General features: G+C 44.3%; 1 pseudogene; it reads right to left on the reverse strand.

The window, feature by feature from the left end:
• LOC115138794 (eIF-2-alpha kinase GCN2-like) overlaps window positions 1–9,629 on the reverse strand; it is a 28,317-nt pseudogene extending 18,688 nt beyond the window's left edge.
• Between the last annotated feature and the right edge of the window lie 10,711 nt (window positions 9,630–20,340).

Genomic DNA, 20,340 nt, shown 5'->3' on the forward strand with positions numbered 1-20,340 from the left:
GTAACATGGTACGAGAATTACTAGACGGAGTGGTAACAGTGTGGTACCTGCAGGACACTGAACTCCTGGATCATGTCTGAGATGGTGAAAATGGTCTCAGCGTCAGGCAGCAGGCTATTAGTGACGGGGACAATGACGTCAAAGGAACACTCCAGCAGCTCCCTGGGGTGGGCCCTGTCCAGCTTTCTGGGCCGGAACACACGCTCAATGCTCCACCTGCACACTCACACCATTACATTGGACATAAACCCGCTCGATGCTGTACCTACACACACACCATTACAATGGACATAAACACGCTCGATGCTGTATCTACACACACACACACACACCATTACAATGGACATAAACACGCTCGATGCTGTATCTACACACACACACCATTACATTACAATGGACATAAACACGCTCAATGCTGTACCTACACACACACACACACACACACACATTACAATTGACATAAACAAACGCTCGATGCTCCACCTGCACACACACACAGGATAACATTGAGGTTGATCAAAGACTGAACATGCATATGAAATGGATAGATTCAAGTATTCAGTGATTGACAATGAGATTTACCTCTTGAAATGGGTAATATTATTTCTGGCCACAAATCTTGCGAATGCAATCTGGAATGGATACAAAAGAGAATAAGTAAACAGTGCATGCAAGACGACAATAAATCACTGTGGAAACAGTTAGTCCCAGGGTTGTCCCGGGGTTGTTCTGGCCCTAGTCCACTGAGTGCTGGGATCACTGAGGGCTAGTTAACGGAGCGTGTAGTACTTCCTGTTTCCTGATGCTCACCCGGAGGTCGTAGGGCAAGGTGACCAGCATGCCACTGTGGTCCATCAAGCAAGAAGGCTAACTGCCTTCATACAGCTTCCTGTTCCTGGGGAGGAGCAGGGGGTCTGGAGACGCACAGCCCCTGGAAAGACAGCCACAGAGACACTAATGTAAATGTATGATAATAAGTTCAGCATACACTGAACAAATTATAAACGCAAAATGCAACAATTTCAAAGATTTGACTGAGTTACAGTTTGTAAGGAAATCAGTCAGTTGAAATATATCCATTAAGCCCTAATCTATGGATTTCACATGACTGGGAATACAGATATGCATCTGTTGGTCACAGATACTTTAAAAAGGTAGGGCGTGGATCACAAAACCAGTCAGTATCTGGTGTGACCACCATTTGCCTCATGACATCTCCTTTGCATAGACTTGATCAGGCTGTTGATTGTGGTCTGTGGAATGCTGTCCCGCTCTTTAATGGCTGTGTGAAGTTTCTGGATATTGACAGGAGCATCCCAAACATGCTCAATAGGTGACATGTCAGGTGAGTATGCAGGCCATGGAAGAACTAGGACATTTTCAGCTTCCAGGAATTGTGTCCAGATCCTTGCGACACGGGGCTGTGCATTATCATGCTGAAACATGAGGTGATGGCGGCGGATGAATGGTATGGCAACGGGCCACAGGATCTCGTCACGGCGTCGCTGTGCATTCAAATTGCCCTTGATAAAATGCAATTGTGTTCGTTGCCCGTAGCTTATGCCTTCCCATAACATAACCCCACCATGGGGCACTCTGTTCACAACACTGGAATCAGCAAACCTCTCGCCCACACAACGCCATTCATGCAGTCTGCCATCTGCCCAGTACAGTTGAAACTGGGGTTCATCGTGTGCAAAGCTGTCATCAAGGCAAAGGGTGGCTACTTTGAAGAATCTAAAATATATTTGGATTTGTTTAACACTTTTGTGGTTACTACATAATTCCATGTGTTATTTCATAGTTTTGATGTCTTCACTATTATTCTACAATGTTGAAAATAGTCAAAATAAAGAAAAACCCTTGAATGAGTAGGTGTTCTAAAACTTTTGACAGGTACTGTATATGAACAGATGTTCAAGTCAAGGCCCCAGTGAGGTCTTCATAGCAGCAACTTTAAAGTGGAATGGGTCAAGTCATTTGCCCAAGAGAGTAAACAACTTCAGCTCTTAAAATAAGAGTCTGAATCTGGACTCACCATGTTTCTTGAAGATCCTGGTGATTGTTTCGTACACATACGGTTGCAATCTGGCACTGTTGAAATTAAAGTTGCCCTGCAGCAAAACAAAACGCAGTCTGTTAGGAATCAAAAGGCATCGATGAAAGCTCAAACAGTCCCGCCATTATGTGAACCAGATGACAGGAGATCTGTATGATCACAGAAGCAGCATCATTACTGTGTCTACAGTGACACCTACAGGAGGAGATGGGTAGCTCTTCCTACTTTGGACTATTAGACCACTCTATTCTGCGTTCAACAATTTCTTCAATACCGGTCTGTCACAAACAATGGTTTGAGATGCTATGACGTGGTAGAGAGGACAGTGATGCCCAAGTGTTCATGTCTGGTTGGCTTTGGGTTGTGTTTGTGTGGTAGTCCGCTAGGCCAGGTTTGAGGGTCTGCTCCACTGCGTCAGTGGGTAGGCCTGGTACCTTGCCCGGAGCAGTAGGCCTGGTACCTTGTGGAGGTCGATATCGTAGGTGTAGTCCATGACGGGGGAGGTCATCTGGGAGAACAGCTGGTTGACCATGGTGCGGTAGGCCTTGCCATTGACGTTAGCCATGGTGTGCTGCAGGACCTCGTGGAGCTCCGACTCCTCCATCTGGGGCGGGGGCAGCAGATCACTGTTCAGGAGCTCCTGGGTCGTGGGACGCAGGGCCGGGTCATGGTTCAGCAGCCAGCCAATAACCTTCATCTGAGATAAGACACAGGGCTAGGGATCAGTCTATCAAAGTCAAACTGCCTATACTGTGTAATGTCACTCAGTTTGGTTTCGTTAACGACTTCCCATTGTGGGAAGATAAAGTGAACTACTACTTCTACATAGCTCCCTGAAGTTGTGTGAAACTAAGAGTATAACTTGTGTAACATGAATTGAATACGTCCTTCCTCACCTGCGTTCCACTCTTATACTCAGGGAAATCTTCAGGGAAGTTGATGTCCTCCTGCAGAGTGGAATGACAGAGTAATGGGACAGTGATGAAGGAGTGAGACCCTTCCCGTGCCCCCCCGCCCCAGTCTGTGTTCTCTGTGCTGGACAGACTGACCATGCGCAGCTGGCTCAGGACTGAGATTCGTTCAGAGCCGGTGGTCATGGGTCGGTAGGACATCTCAAACAGGATAAAACCCAAGCTAAACAGATCCACTTTCTAAGGAGAAACACAGATCACAGGATGAGCCCTCTTCCCTTTACATCTGGTATATACAATCAATCCTGAATTATATATTTCCTAGTGAGGATACAGTTACACTTTTGGAAAACCTTGAACTACCTCTAAACAGATAGAGGACACTAGTCTATGCTCCACCCAGGAGTCAAGGCCCTTAATTCATTACAAGATAGTATAATTCCTAGACTACTTTTGAGATTACATTTTTGGATGAATGATTGTTCTGAGACAGTTTCTTAAAATCTTTATTTTATTCTTCTGAATTGACGTTGGTGTGTGTTCCATTCATATTTCTTGCCTGGTTGTAAGTGGCGTTGGTATTTCCTTGCACCTCTGGGCTGACATATAGGGCTTTTTTAAAGCGTCAACATTCCACTTTTCCCAGAAGATTCCGACCCTACAGTTTTGCTTGTTTACACTGAGCTGTCGGAAACACCATCATGGTTAGATTAAGACTTGTGACTGATGACTTGAAATTGCCTTGATTGTTGACCAATGACCAGTCATCAGCATTGGCACAAAGGCAGGCTTGCATATCCAGAGATTATGGACCAGAAAGCACTTGTTTATGTAGGCCTATATTATTTAATTGATCATTTCCTATTTCATTTAGGCCTAGTTTGGGTGGCTACTGGCTGGCTATATGTCTAAAGATAGCTGTAACATTGCATTATGGGATGATAATATATTTTGGTGAATTAATTATGGTATTTGTGAGGAAGAAAAGGGCTTACCCAGTTCAGATGGCAATGAGTATTGGAAATGACAACTACAAATGCAGGCCGAAAAACAGTTTATTTCTGTATCTTGCATTTTGAAAATGCATCAGCGTTTATGGCTATAATGAGAAGTTTTATTTGTGCAGCTGTTGTGCGTGCATGGTCGCGAACTTTGAACACTGCTTTTTGGGGGTTGCGAGAGAAAAGAAGTTTGTTAACTACTGAGCTAGCAAACAGATTGCTGATTTGCTGTACAGCTATAGGATTGGGCGCAGTGTAATCATCAAATTGTAGGAGAGAGGATTGCCATAAATATACAGCTAAAAAAAATGTTGGTGATAAAGAATACTAACTGTTTTACTTTACAAGCTCACCAGAAATGGAGCATCAAGCAACAATTATTAGCATAGGCCTTAGTGGTCTTCTGGTATGTCAAAATTGCTTGAAAATAATAAATGACTTATGAAGCTTGCCTTTGGAATTTGTTATTAACATTATTACATCATCTAAATGTGTTATAGACAATGAAAAGGACAAAGATTTGTAATTAAACAAGTCATTGCATGTATAGATTATTTTTTAGCTGACTTAAAGAGACTCGACCCATTCTACTTGGGACTCGACTTGAGAACACGGCTTTAGAGACCTCAACATGAACTTCAAGGTATCAGTTAATGAATCTCCATCACCAGGAGACAGCGGAACCCGAGGCCCTTAAGGCATACCACACTAGCAGGATGGTCTGTGGCCAGGCCAAAGTCTCCAATTTTCACATGGTCCTGAGCGTCCAAGAAAATGTTGACAGGCTTGAGGTCTCGATGAATCATCCCCTGTTGGAAGGATGGAGGTGATCAATTAGTGCTAATTGGAACCATTGCTGAAAGCATGTCACATGCATGCCATCATTGTTGTTCTAAGCCGTGCTTTGACAGCTTGGAAGGAAGGAACATGCATACCAAAACATTTGAGTGTATGAGAAAAAGAGAAGAGGGTCCTTTAAAACAATTTAGCATCAAACCCGTTTCAAAAAACACTATGAATAAATTATAAATTCCCATAGATACAATTTTGCAAAGGTGGAGAATGAGTCATCATCAATTCCTACAGGACAAATGATATCCCACTTCAATTCCCACTATGAACCTAGAAACACTTTTGACATGGGGATCTGAAGAATTAGCAGATACTTGGAGTGGAACAGTAGAATCACAAGCAGTGACTGTCCTGGAATCCCTCCTTCCTAACCGAATGTGACAGGACAGTCCCACCGCTCTCCTCAAAGTCTCGGCTCGTTACGTTCCATCTCTGTTCCACACCCTAAAGCAGACATTGAACCCTGCAATACACTCTGAGGAGGACACCAATTAGGGAGGGTTCACAGACACACCTGTTGGTGGATGTAGGCCAGGCCATCCAGGATCTCCCTGAAGAACCTCTACAGGCTACTGTTGTCCTGATGAAGGCCCTGGTCAATGGTGTCTCGTAAAGTGATTTTTTCACAGAATTCCATCTGGAGGGAGGAGAGAACACAGGTTAGATATTAGACATAGAACAGTGTCCTCTAGTGGGGTATTAGTTGAGTGCTAGTGAACGGAGCTTTACCTGGATGTAAAGATAAAGAGAGTCTGTGCTCTCTATCGTGTCACCACCCATTCTATTGCTTGGCTCGTCCTGAGGGATGGCGGTTACATTGATTCAGTTGATGAAAGTAACACACAACTTGGTGATAATATATGTGACTGAATTCAAGGTGAGCTTTTGTCAACTTTTCAAGATGGGCATTTTTTGTTTTTACACAAGTACACTCAGAGCTCCAAAATGGTATGTCACGTAGTCGAGGGGAAACATGGGAAAGTTATGCTTCTTTGAAATCTGAGTAACTTGTTGTCCCACTTTGGAGAAAAGTAGGAGAATTAATGCCCTTGAATGATTTTCACGCTTTCTAGAGAGCTCTTCTTTGTTTACACCCCTATTAAGCATCGTTCACAATCTCTTATGCATTAGCCCCACCCATTTCTTTAAGAATTGTAAAAGCATGTAAAAGCACATGTCAGTATGGCATTGTCCTCCCGGAAGTAATATCTCTATCGTCTCCAATTATCTTAGCCAATCATGGATCTTGCCTTTCTCCATACACAGTGCTTTTTCTATGGCTATACTTCAAATGCCTACGATTCTGAATCAGGCCACATAAACACTAACCTGGGATATGCTGCCATCTCCATTGTCAAAAATTATGTCACTCTCTGAGTCACTGTTTGAAGGGCTAGACGCAAACAAACCAAAACAAATACTAAAAGTAAATCATTTTAGTTCCATATATCAAGTTCACAGAGCGTAAACGACATGAAACGAACCTCCGATAGATGCTACTATACCGTCAAGACTATTTTGTACAGCACACTCCAATAGTTCTAATGCCTTAGGAGAACTCACAGGAACGAGGCACAGAAAACATCATCATCCTCGTCGCTGGACTCGTGACCACTGCACTTGGCGCTAGATGACCTCTCGATGGAGGTGCTCCACTCCACCGAGCTCGCCGGGGCAGGGGGTGAGGCGTTACCCTCCACGTTGTCAAGCATGCCGATTCCCAGCTCGTTGGGGCCCAGAGAAGGGGCTCGGACCTGAGGCAGTTTCTCCGCTGTGCGCCGGGGCTCTGTGCTGTCTGAGCTCAGTATCCCCGTGGAGGGGGTCTCATGCCTCTCGATCCAGGCGTTGTAGTAGCGGACGATGTTCTCATGGTTGAGGTGTGACAGCAGTGTCACCTCACCTTTGATCCTACGGAACTGCTTACTGGCCGGGTTCACCTGGATACGCTTCACAGCAGAGTAACAACCATCCAGCTTGTTCTGGACCTGCACATAACGAGAGGATGGAAAGAGACAAAAAGATGGGTCAGGAGACAAACAATATGTGAACAATAACCATGGACTTAATGAAAGGGAAAGGCTAGGAATGCTACTGTCAGCTATGCTATATTAAAACACGGGTTACCTTGATAACGGCACCAAAAGCTCCTTTCCCCAGCAACTGTAACTCCTCAAACTCGTTGAAGTAGCGTGAGAACTGCCTCTGTAGCCCAGTGGTGAACGGAGCATTGAGGATGTGACTGTGAGGGATGACTGACGACGCAAAGTCATCACCAATGTCTGGGAGAGGACAGAATACAGCCGTTAGAATTCTACATAGTGAATCAAGCCACTTAAAAAAGGCAACCATTTTTTCACAACATTATAGTATTGGAGACTGAAAATATCTTGTGGCCCTGATCTCAACACAGTTGTCACCTTCTGGACTAGCGTCCTGGCACTGTGGAGGGGTCTTCGGAGGTGGAGGGTTGTGGAAGGGGTGGTCCAACAGCTGCTGGGTGTTCAGCATCATTCAGACACACACAGAGAATGAACAGAGAATGGTGCATTTAGCATGGAAACTTCCAAAAGAACAGAGCTGACATTCCTGGAGTGGCCCATCAACATCTAATCCTCTGGTCCACATTGTGTTACTCTGCATCCACACAGCAGTACATTGGCACCCAAATACAGAGGACGAGCTCTGACAGCCAAGCCCTGATTAACACACAGTCCATGGTGGAATGACAATACGTCAAAAAAGGTACAGGAAGGTTAAATACATCTAAATGAACCTGTGTGTTCACTGTGTATCGTTTTCATCAACTGAATAGAAAAGCGGAGACGTTCCCTAAATCATCTAGCTAACCATTCAAAAACCATGTGCTATTGAGTCAAAATCTGTAAAAAAAAAAAAAAAACATTTTCATTTAGAATTTAACCACACGAAAAATGAAAGTTTTAATTGCCACCATAAAAATGTGAGGTCCGGGCATGGAAGTGGATGAGGCTAGCTGTCTGGCCGACACCGAGACTAGCTGTCTAGCCAAACTGAATGGATGGTTCTTGTCAGGCAGGCATACCTGTTGAGGAAGTCCTGGAAGTCAGCGGGCAAGCTGGTGGGCACAGACACCGGGAACTCCCTGACCTCCTCGCCCTGGCTAAGTGCCAGCAGCATCAGCCCAGGCTCCACACGTCCCATTTCTTCCCAGCCTTGGTGGGCAGCGTGTCCTCACAGAAGCGCACGCGGGCCTGCTGAAAGATGTCCTCCTTGCAGAGGTCGCCCAGTCTCTTGGAGAGGCTGTAGTCTGTGAGTCACACGTTGCCCAGGTGGTCCAGCAGCACGCTGGAGGCGCCCAGCTGTTTGTGGACAACAGAGTTGGAGTGGAGGTAGTCAAGGGCAGCCAGGAGCTGGGTGGTAAACAGGCGGAGGCGCTCCAGGGGGATGGCGGTCTGGCTATTTGTACATTTGTGTCAGACTGCTGCTGACCCCCACATGCTCTACCAGCAGGTTCACCACCAGGCAGTCATCCCTCTCACTGGAGCTCAGGGCCTGGTAGGGCACCAGGTTAGGGTGTTTCAGCTTCAGCAGGGAATTCAGCTCACTTGCAGCACCGTGGATCTATAAAGAAATAGGCAGATGGTACTGCTTAGTGTGTAGGCCTATCTATTAGTACTACATATGATGGCAGGATCTAAGCTAGGAATTCCTCACCTGCTTTTTACAATTGTCAATATTCCCCTTTTCCTCACTGGTGAAGAACTTGCCAATCTTCTTGTTCCAGCGTAGGATCCACTCGTATACTATGGCAAACTCTCCGTTGGTCGCGTCAAAAGCATTATAAACATTACGGCCAAGCCTCACACTCTCCCCTGCCAGAGAGACAGACACATAGCATATTGAGGCACACAACTCAACACTGACAGTACAGTAAACTACAACGCAGACCATAATGAGATTTACAGGGAATTTTAAGCTCTTACCGAGGCACTTTCCTCTATGCACCAAGAGATCCCCAAGGGTACTGTTGCTGAAGTAAAGCACTTCCTGTGAGCGTGGGCTATCCTCGCTGTATGTGTCCCGTCTGGTTACAACAAAAACAGCATGCGGTGTTAGCTAAGTTCAGGCACAGAGCTAAATATTAGTTACACGTGGCTGTCCCATGCCTGTGGCGGGTGTTGGAGTTGGTCAGTCTCCGGGGGTTGGTCCCTCTTCTGGGCTCAGTAAGCTCAGATGGAGGCCCAGGGGAATAAGATGAGCTGCCCAATACAGAACTGTCTACAGCAGGCTGCTCTATACTCTCAAGGCGCGCCTGGGCAGTCACAAAGCCAGAATATGGTTAAATCAAATGTTTATTTCAGGTTCTGTTTTGCATTTTTTTTTAATGATTATTAAAAGGTGCATTTCAGGTCTAATGGAACATGGTTTTAAATAATATATTAATTAATGATCATTAGCCTAAAAACATACATAGCTAATAATTCCAATCAATTTTCCAGAGGAATAATAAGAATTGCTTATCTACTAAAACAGCACGAGTTTGCAAAATGTACACATTTGAAGATTATGAAGGCACCTGTTTGGCAATGTCTTTTTTCCTTTTCTCCTCTCCTCTCCTTTGGATTTCAGCCATAATCTCAAATTGCTTTAGACAAGAATGAGTTGAGAGGTACAGTGAGGAGGACAGTAAGTGTGTGCGTGCGTGTAGTGCGTGTATAAGCATGCATGCATCCTCACCATCTGCTCCTCCTTACTGCGGCGTTGGTCCAGTTTCTCCTGCTCCTCCAGGGCTAGCCTCTCCTGCTTCAGCCGCTGGTCCTTCAGCATCTCCTCATGAAAGGAGCTGGACGGAGGCTTGTTGTTGTAATATTTGTATTGTGGAGAAATGACCAGGCAGGAGACGGGAGTACAGTTAGTTTTCGTTTAGTCAAAAAAAAACTTGTGCTCCACAGTTCGCGGCATTCCAGTGCGCATGTGCATTTCCTATTAGGTGTAGTAACGTAACACTGCCGTAATGCATTTCTGCTTAGTAACAGCACAGTAACTAATATAAACAGATGTAGATCCCAGATACCACACTCCTCCCCCATAGTGTTTAACTCCCAGAGAACAAGGTAAATATGTTAGGTAACTACTAATGCAATATCTGAACGATGCATTCTTAAACATTTTTCAACTACTGGGTTGAAGCAGACTTTTCAGAGCCCAGCACAAATCCAGGGGATTATTCTGCCCCGAAGATGGAGTTTGTGTCCTAATAACTAACCCAGGTAATGTCCTTTTTCCTTTTATCTAGGACATATTAAAGTGTTTGTTTTACTGTCCGTTACCTCCTTAACCAGCTCAACTCACAGGTCAAGCTTTTGAGGTGCCCTTCGCTGTCGAATAGGATATCTCCGCTCCTCCTGGGCTTCCTGTGGTGGGCCAGGTTCGGGTGGAAGGTCAGGCTCTGTCTCTCCCGAACGTCCACAGTCAGGAGAATAGTCCTGGGGGTCGTTCTTGTTCTCTCGGCATATCTCTGCTGGGGCGTTGGACCGTAGCAGATGATCCACATGAACGTTGACCTGGGGATGACCAATTTGGACTTGGTAAGTCAAAGGTCCTCTGCGTTGCATGATCACACCTGAGTTCCACAGGCGCTTGGGGTGTCTGAAATCACGTACCATCACCCTCTCTTCCTCTTTGAATTCTCTGACAGTCTTTGAGTGTCTGTCATGAGCTTTCTTCTGCTGTAGCTGGTGCTTTGCCACAGTGCTTGACAAGTCTGGTTTCAACAATGTCAGGCGGGTACGTGGTTGGCGTTTCAGAAACAGTTCAGCTGGTGTACATTCCGTTACTGTGTGTGGGGTGTTACGGTAAGTAAACAGGAACCGGGGAAGCCTTTGGTGGATGGGCACAGACTGAACCTCGAGTCTAGTCCAGGCCTTCTTAAAGGTTTGCACGGCTCTCTCCGCTGCTCCGTTTGATGCCGGATGGTAAGGTGGTGACAGGATGTGCCTTACTCCATTGTTCTTGAGAAACATTTCAAAATCTTTGGCGTGAACGGAGGGCCATTGTCCGATACGAGCTCCTTGACTAGTCCAAAGGATGCAAACAGGTGTCTGAGAAGATTGATGGTCTTCTCAGCTGTGGTCAGTTGAGTAGGGAACACTTCCATCCACTTGGAATGGACATCGATGACAACAAGGAAGTGTTGCTTGTCAATTTCGGCGTAATCCACATGGATGCGTTCCCAAGGTGTAGCAGCCCAGGACCATGGATGAAGAGGTGCAGCAGCAGGCTTGTTGCGACCAGCTTCACAAGGTGAGCAGTGGCCTACATGCTGTTGAATGTCCTGATCCAGTCCAGGCCACCACAGATAACTGCGAGCGAGTGCTTTCATTCGAGTGATCCCTGGATGTCCCTCATGCAGGTCAGATAGCAGTCTCCTCTGGAATTTGTGAGGTACCACCACCCTTGATCCCCACAGAACACACCCTTGATCAGTGGACAACTGGTCTTTCTTGTCGATGAATGGACGAAGGTTATCGTCATTTACGAAGGTTGGCCAACCGCCTAATGTTAAGTCAAGACTTTGGAAAGCACTGGGTCTTTCCTTGTTTCCTCTGCTATGTCTGAAGCAGATATGGGCAGTTCGTCAATGAGTGAGATCTGGAAGACTGCTCTATCATCTTCACTGTCGGAGTCACTATTGCACGGTAGTCTCGATAGTGCGTCGGCATTTGCATGATCACTGGATCGTCTGTACTCAATCTCGTAGTCGTAGGCTAACAATATCAGAGCCCAACGTTGCATTCGAAGTGCAGCAAGGGTTGGTATAGCTGATTTTGGTCCAAGGATGGCCAACAGAGGCTTGTGATCTGTCAGCAGTTGGAACTTCCTTCCGTAGAGGTATTTGTGAAACTTCTTCACTCCGAATATTATGCTCAGGGCTTCCTTCTCAATTTGAGCATAATTTTTCTCACTTGGTGACAGAGTCCGTGATGCAAATGCAATAGGGTGTTCTTCACCTGACGGTAGAACATGTGAGATGACGGCTCCTACTCCGTATGGAGATGCATCACACGCGAGTCTCAGCTTCATCTCTGTGTTATAGTGGGCAAGCCACTTGCTCTTTAGCAGACGCTGTTTGCAAGTCTTGAATGCTTCTTCGCATTGTGGGGACCAATTCCACTTTGTATCGGCCTGCAGCAGTTGGTGAAGCGGATGCAACAATGTGGACAAGTTTGCCACAAACTTTCCGTAATAGTTCAGGAGTCCCAAAAATGACCTCAGCTCTGAGATATTTGTGGGTGCTGGTGCGTTTACGATTGCTTCCACCTTGCTGTTGGTTGGGTGCAGGCCTTGTGCATCAATCTTGTATCCGAGATACTCCACTGAGTCCTGGAGGAACTCACACTTGCTGCGTTTCATTCTCACTCCGTATTTCTCCAGTCTTGACATCACTTTGTCCAGTACTACAAGGTGCTCTCCAATGGTTGGTGCTGACACGAAGATGTCGTCCATGAAGCACACAACATGGTCTATACCGTCCAAGATCTGATCCATTGTTTGTTGGAATATCGCTGGAGCTGTCGAGATTCCATAGGCCAAGCGATTGAATCTGAATAGCCCCTTGTGTGTATTGATGGTCAGATACTGTTCTGACTCCGGATCCAGCTTCAGTTGCTGATAAGCGAATGCCAGGTCCAGCTTACTGAAAACCTTCCCACCAGCTAGAGTGGCAAATAGATCTTCAGCGTTTGGTAGTGGATATTCCTCTGGTAGTATGCAGCGATTTACTGTGACCTTGTAGTCACCGCACATTCTGACGGTCTTGTCTTTCTTTGGGACTACAACAATCGGAGCGGCCCAGTCGCTCCTCGCTACTTTCGTTATTATGTTATTCTTCTGTAGGCGGTCCAGTTCCTTCTCTACTGCTTCCTTAAGAGCATAGGGAACTGGACGTGGTTTGAGAAAGATAGGCTTGGTTCCTTCTTGCACTCTGACTTTTGCTGTGAAGTCTTGTATTTCACCGTAGCCATCTTTGAAAAGTTATTTGTGCTTCTCCAGCATGTTAGTGAGTGTAGCCTGACTCACTGGTTTGTCATTTCTCAGACTGAAGATTTCTCCCCAGTTCAACTTGATCTTTTGTAGCCAGTTTCTGCCTAGCAAGGCTGATTTTTCTCCTTTAACAATGACAAGCGGTAGCGTCCACTCCTTCCCCTCATACCGGACTGGTACCTGGATCTGCCCTAACACAGGAATAGTGTCACCAGTGTATGATGAAAGGCGGATGGACGCGGGCTGAAGAGGGCACTCTTTCAGTTTTTCTTTGTAGAGTCTCTCTGGAACCAGAGATACAGACGCACCATCATACACTGGTGTCCAGCTGCATTTTTACTGGTTTTCCCGCTAACTCCATCTTGAGATAGATTCCATCTTTTAGTTGTTGAGCTGTGTACACTGTGAACAGTTCCACTACTGTTTCAGTTGTACCTTCCTCTTCTTGTGCTGCGTCTGACACTTTGTGCACTCTTGCTGTGCGTTTCGAGGCTTTACACACTCTCTGTAAATGTCCAACCTTTCCACAATTGTGGCACTTTTTCTTTTGGAATCGACATTTACTGTGCTGATGATTATCTCCCCCACATCTGTAGCAACTTGGCTTAGACCTTTGAGATGTGGGCTGCTTTGTTCTTGTGTAACCTTGAGGACGGGACTGAAAAAAGTGTGACTTTTGTGAGCTTTTTTCACCACGTGCATCACTGACCTTGTGAACACCTTTCTGACGTTCTGCATGTCCCGATAGCTCAATAGTATCCCTGTGGGCAAGCTCGAGTCCAAGTGCTATATCACAGGCTTTCTTAAAGGTCAGGTCCTTCTCTGACAGGAGCCTTCTGTGATATGCTTCACCTGTGAGACCACATACAAACTTGTCTCGGAGAGCATCATCAAGAAATTGTGCAAACTCACATGTACTTGCCAGCCTTTTCAAAGCAAGGATGTAGTCAGCCACGGTTTCCCCTTGACTCTTGTGACGTTGGTAAAATCTTAAACGTTCTGCAATGAGAATTGGCTTAGGCTTGAAATACCTTGAAAGTGTTTCAGTCAGTTCTGCATAGTTCAACTCCACTGCTTTCATTGGTTCAATGAGACCTTTCAGCAATCCATACTCAGTTGGACCCAAAACACTGAGAAATACGTCTGCTTTCTTTCCATCTTTGATTTCATTTGCAGCCAGCCAACGCTCAAAACGCTCCAAATAGGAATCAAAATCCTCTTTTGTAGCCTCAAACTCTGGTACTCGACCAATGGTTGCCATTTTCACAGTTAATTGTTCAGTTTCCTTATATTGCTTAATTTTCTGAATATTCATCTACTTCTTCACTTCAGAAGTTTCTGCAATTACTTCATTCACTGCACTCATTTGTATTAATGTACACACCGTGTTACGGCCCTTCTTCCTTTTTTTTTTTTTCCTTGACAATATTTCTCCACTGAGATCGCCTAATTTCAATGGGTTCAATGACAGTTTCTTTTATTTAACCACCAGAGGGCAGTGTCGCTATTCTGGACTCCAATAGTCTTGCTACTTGGCAGCTCCTGAATACTGTACTAGCAGTGCTAGCAGTGCTTAGCCTACTCTACTGGCGAAAGAAAATAAATAACTGACGAATTACATAATTTTTTTTTGAGTTTCATTACTCACGCAACATTCTTCCCTTCAAGCAATGTCCGTTTATGTAGTTTAATCATAAACGGACATACTACAGTTGTGTTCACTCAGGAACCCTTGGACATGGTCGCCCAGCTCATAGATCATCACCTGTGGGAAGAGAGGGGTGATGATGGGACAAAAAATATTTTCTGTCACAGAGATGCGGCCATTGCAAAATGGCACAGGATTTCATGGGTCATCTACTCCTAACTACGAGTAGATAAACTATTCAGATCTACATGTTTGGTTCAGAGTGGATTTGTCTGTAGGCATCCGTCTGTCTGCCTGTATATGTCTATCTCACCTCCCCACATCGCTCTGCAGCCAGTTTAGTGAGCTCTGTCTGGAGGCTCTGGAGGTTGTCATTGGAAGAGACCTTTGGCATTCTTCAGCTCAAACTCTGGAGGTCTGTCGCCCAAGCAAACAACAAACGTGAATGATTGCTATACATCTATAACATTTTGCTTAAAAAAGGATTGTCAGGCGATGGTACCAAACCAAAAGACACGTTGACTGTACATTTGTGCCTAGCTCTCCAGAACAAGGTAACAAGGGGGCTTACAGCAGGGTTCGCACCTGAAGGTATGGACCACAGCTGGCTCCATGTCCCGACGCTCCGTTTTAATGCTTAGAAACATTGCTAATCTTCACTTGCAATATGTTTTTGGAAACCATAAGATACACTTATGTACGCAGTTTAGCAAAGTTGCATCCGGCTTTGTTTTCACACAGCCTAGGCCATGCCACATCGTCCCACCTTGCTGCTCGCATTTCCATTGGGCCATTCCATTTAACATTTCCGTCTAAACTGCGTACAGTAAGTTCATCTTCTGTATTTGAAAAACGCTCATATGAAAGTTAAAAAGTTCCAAAGGTTTCCAAATCATGAGCAAGGCATATTTATGTTTAGACAGAGCATTTGGCCAGCATTGGGCAGTATTAGAGGCTATTGTCAGGGCATTTGCCTCAGGCGGCATACAGCTACAGTGCCTTCAGAAAGTATTCATACCCCTTGACTTATTCCAAATTTTGTTGTGTTACAGCCTGAATTCAAAATTGATTCAATTGAATTTTCTCACCCATCTACACACACAATACCCTATAATGACAAAGTGAAAACATGTTCTTAGAAATTTGTGCAAATTTATTTAAAATGAAATACACAAATCTCATTTTCATAAGTAGTCACACCCCTGAGTTAATACATGTTAGAATCACCATTGGCAGCAATTACAGCTGTGAGTCTTTCTGGGTAAGTCTAAGATTTGCACACCTGGATTGTGAAATATTTGAACATTATTCCATTTTATTTTTTAAATTTTTCAAGCTCTGTCAAGTTGGTTGTTGATCATGGCTAGACAGACATTTTCAAGTCTTGCCGTAGATTTCAAGACGATTTATGTCAAAACGAACTACTCAAGAACAGTCAATGTCGTCTTGGCAAGCAACTCCAGTGAATATTTGGCCTTGTGTTTTAAGTTATTGTCCTGCTGAAAGCCAGTGCCTGTTGGAAAGCAGACTCAACCAGGTTTTCCTGTGCTTAGCTCTATTCAGTTTATTTTTATTCTAAAAAAAAACTCCCTAGTCCTTGCCGATGACAAGCATACACATAACATGATGCAGCCACCACCATGCTTGAAAATATGACAAAAATACTCAGTGATGTGTTGTGTTGGATTTGCCCTAAACATAATACTTGGTATTCAGGACATAAAGTTCACTTCTTTGCCAAATGTTTTGAAGTTTTACTTTAGTGCCTTATTGCAACCAGGATGCATGTTTTCGAATATTTTCACTTTGTACAGGCTTCCTTTTTTTCACTTAGCCTAGTGGTTAGACACCACTGCGTTGGATTGAGTTACTGAATTAGTAACTGGGTGTATTGATACGGAAGGTTGCAAGTTCAAACCCCGAGCTGTATTGGCTGTATATCAGCCTACTATTCTGTAGTATGAATTTCCCTACCAGCTAACCCTACACCCATTTCAACCTCATCGCCAATAAACGTTCGTCTTCTTCAAGGGTTTTATTGGTGGACTACATACAAAAATATGTATTATCGCCACCTACTGGTTGGGGTAAAAACTAAGATAGCTTTAAAGAATAAATATATATATATATAAAATACAGCGAGGGAAAAAAGTTTTTGATCCCCTGCCGTTTTGGACGTTTGCCCACTGACAAAGAAATGATCAGTCTATAATTTTAATGGTAGGTTTATTTGAACAGTGAGATACAGAATAACAACAAAAAAATCCAGAAAAACACGTCAGAATGTTATAAATTCTGTCCACAGAAGCAAATCAATCAATCAGATTTCAAACTCTCCATCAAACTCTCCAAGACCAAAGAGCTCGCCAAGGATGTCAGGGACAAGATTGTAGAGATACACAAGGTTGGAATGGGCTACAAGACCATCGCCAAGCAGCTTGGTGAGAAGGTGACAACAGGTGGTGCGATTATTCGCAAATGGTAGAAACACAAAAGAACTGTCAATCTCCTCGGCCTGGGGCTCCATGCAAGATCTCACCTCATGGAGTTGCAATGATAATGAGAACGGTGAGGAATCAGCCCAGAACTACAAGGGAGGATCAATGATCTCAAGGCAGCTGGGACCATAGTCACCAAGAAAACAATTGGTAACACACTACGCCATGAAGGACTGAAATCCTGCAGCGCCCGTAAGGTCCCCCTGCTCAAGAAAGCACATACATGCCCGTCTGAAGTTTGCCAATGAACATCTGAATGATTCAGAGGACAACTGGGTGAAAGTGTTGTGGTCAGATGAGACAAATGGAGCTCTTTGACATCAACTCAGCGCGTCGTGTTTGGAGGAGGAATGCTGCCTATGATCCCAAGAACACCATCCCCACCATCAAACATGGAGGTGGAAACATTATGCTTTGGGGTGTTTTTCTGCTATGGGGACAGGACAACTTCAACACATAAAAGGGACGATGGACGGGGCCATGTACCATCAAATCTTGGGTGAGAACCGCCTACCCCTCAGCCAGGGCATTGAAAATGGGTCGTGGATGGGTATTCCAGCATGACAATGACCCAAAACACATCTGACCTCTGATTGCCAGCAAGGGTTTTTCCACAAAGTACTAAGTCATGTTTTGCAGAGGGGTCAAATACTTATTTCCCTCATTAACATGCAAATCAATTTCTAACATTTTTGACATGTGTTTTTCTGGATTGTTTTGTTGTTATTCTGTCTCTCATTGTTCAAATAAACCTACCATTAAAATGATAGACTGATCATTTCTTTGTCAGTGGGCAAACGTACAAAATCAGCAGGGGATCAAATACCTTTTTCCCTCACTGTATATATTTTTAAACGAAACAGAAGTCAATGTACTCCTTCACTTAGTCAAATGTACTCAGATCTCTACACAGGCTATGGAGCCTCAGAAGGGAAGCATCTTCAGACATTATTCAAGTTTCAAGTTTTAATGTCACATGCACAAGTACAGTGAAATGCCTTTCTTGCAAACTCAAAACCCAACAATGCAATAAACCCAACAATGCAATAATCAATAACAAAATTTTACTTGGAAAATAAAATAGGAAATACACTAAATAAGCATACTATATACAGGAAATATTTTAAAAATCAGTTCCAATAAACATATTTACATGTGCAGGGATACTGGAGTGATGGAGGTAGATATGTAGGGGTAAGGTGACTACGCAACGGGATATAAGATAAACAGAGTAGCAGCAGCTTGCATGTGAGTGGGAGTGCGGGTGTATAGAGTCAGTATAAATATATGTGCATATTATGTGTGAGTGAGCAGATGATGAAGTGAGTGTTTGTGTGCGTGTTGGAGTGACAGTGTGTGTGTGTTGGAGTGACAGTGTGTGTGAGTGTGTAGGGCGAGTGAGTGTGCATAGAGACAGTGCAAATATTGAAATAAAAGGTAAATAAAGATACAAGGTAAACCCAGTCTGTGTAGCCATTTTGTTAGCTACTTATCAGTCGTATTGCTTGGGGATAGGAGCTATTCAAGAGTCTGTTGGTGTCAGACTTGATGCACCGGTACCCCTTGCCGTGCGGCAGCAGAGAAAATAGTCTATGGCTTAGGTGGTTGGGGTCTTATTTTCACATTGTCTGATATAGAGGTCCTGGATGGCAGGGAGCTCGGGGCTGTCTGCACAACCCGTTGTAGCACCATGCGATCGAGGGCCGTGCTATTGCCATACCAGGCAGTGATGCAGCCAGTCAATATGCTCTCAATGGTGCAGCTGTGGAACCTTTTCAGGATTTGAGGGCCCATGCAAAACTTTTTCAACCCCCTGAGAGAAGAGGCACCGTCACTCCTTCTTCACGACTGTGCGTGTGTGTTTGGACCGTTTTAAGTCTTTAGTGATTTGGACACCGAGGAACTTGAAGCTGTCTAACTGCTCCAGTGCTGCCCCACGATCAGCTCCTTGGTTTTGTTGACATTGAGGGAGAGGTTGTTGCACCATACTGTCGGGTTACTGACCTCCTCCCTGTAGGCTGACTCATCATCGCTGGTAATCAGGCCTGCCACCGTTCCATGCAATGATTCAGCTGGGAAATCCTGGCGGTCCAAGAACATTTTAGCCACTTTCACAGTGATTTCCAGTTTCGTACATTTTTTTGTTAATTCATCCTGTACAATTAATCATCTGTGCAATAAAATCAACCTTCTTCACGATTAATATTTCAGGATCTCTCATCTGACTGACATCGACAGATTGTTGGGTATCATCCACTGCCATAGCTTTATCATCTCTACTTGATGCTTCAACAATTTTCACTGCCTCTGCATAGGAGAGCTTCTCGACAGCCCTGAACCTTGCTACTTTGACCTCTTTCACCTTAACAGGGCACTCAGGAAACTGGAACTTGATTCCCATCATAATTGCAACACCGTGCATCCTCAGACTCTTAAATGATATTCCAAACTTTTTAGATTCATGGCATTGAAGTGGCTTTTGTACATAAGCTTGCACCACAAATCTCATATATCCCAGATTTACATGGGTCGTGGAGAACTTCTTCATTAAACATCAATAATACAAAAAGGCCGGTGAGACATCTTCATTTATCCACCATCTTTGGCTGGAACATGGCATCACTTGCTATCACAGACGTGTAACATCATCACTTAACTGTTTCAAAAGACAACTGTAGATGGCAGTAATGTTCATCTAAAGAAAACAAGAGTGCAAATAAATTATATTTCCTGCAACGAATCTATGCAATCCCATTCACTACAAACATATGTCTACCTGATAGCTTTATTGTCTTAATTGCCCAAATTTGTTGTTTCATTATCAAGGACAATAATTCCTGGTTCAAGTGCTAGAGGCGTCAGAATAGACCCTGGTTCGATCCCTGGTTTGATCCCGGGCTGTATCACAACTGGCTGTGATCGGGAGTCCCATAGGGCGGCGCACAACTGGCCCAGCATTGTCTTGGTTAGGGGAGGGTTTGGCCGGGGTAGGCCATCATTGTAAATAAGAATGTGTTCTTAACTGACTTGCCTCGTTAAATAAAGAAAATTAAATACTGGATGATGGTGATGAGGAAGCAGAGTGGATAAGTAGGGAAAACAGACTTTTACTACATGACAAATTAGGATAATAGTACATAATTAAAAAACAAATATTCTGAATAAATTATTTTGGAATAGATATTCAATGGTATAGGCTATTGGTGTAAAAGGCTCTGGGTGTGATGAGAGTTCAAAGATATGCCTGTGCTCAGGTTCAAGCTGTGTGACATTGAGTTATGTGAGATTCTAAAAATGATCTCTCCAATAACATCAGTGATCAATGCTGGTTTGGTCATTGGATGGCAAA

Source organism: Oncorhynchus nerka, linkage group LG12 (assembly GCF_034236695.1).
Source record: "Oncorhynchus nerka isolate Pitt River linkage group LG12, Oner_Uvic_2.0, whole genome shotgun sequence".
In the NCBI taxonomy this organism is placed as follows: Eukaryota; Metazoa; Chordata; class Actinopteri; order Salmoniformes; family Salmonidae; genus Oncorhynchus; species Oncorhynchus nerka.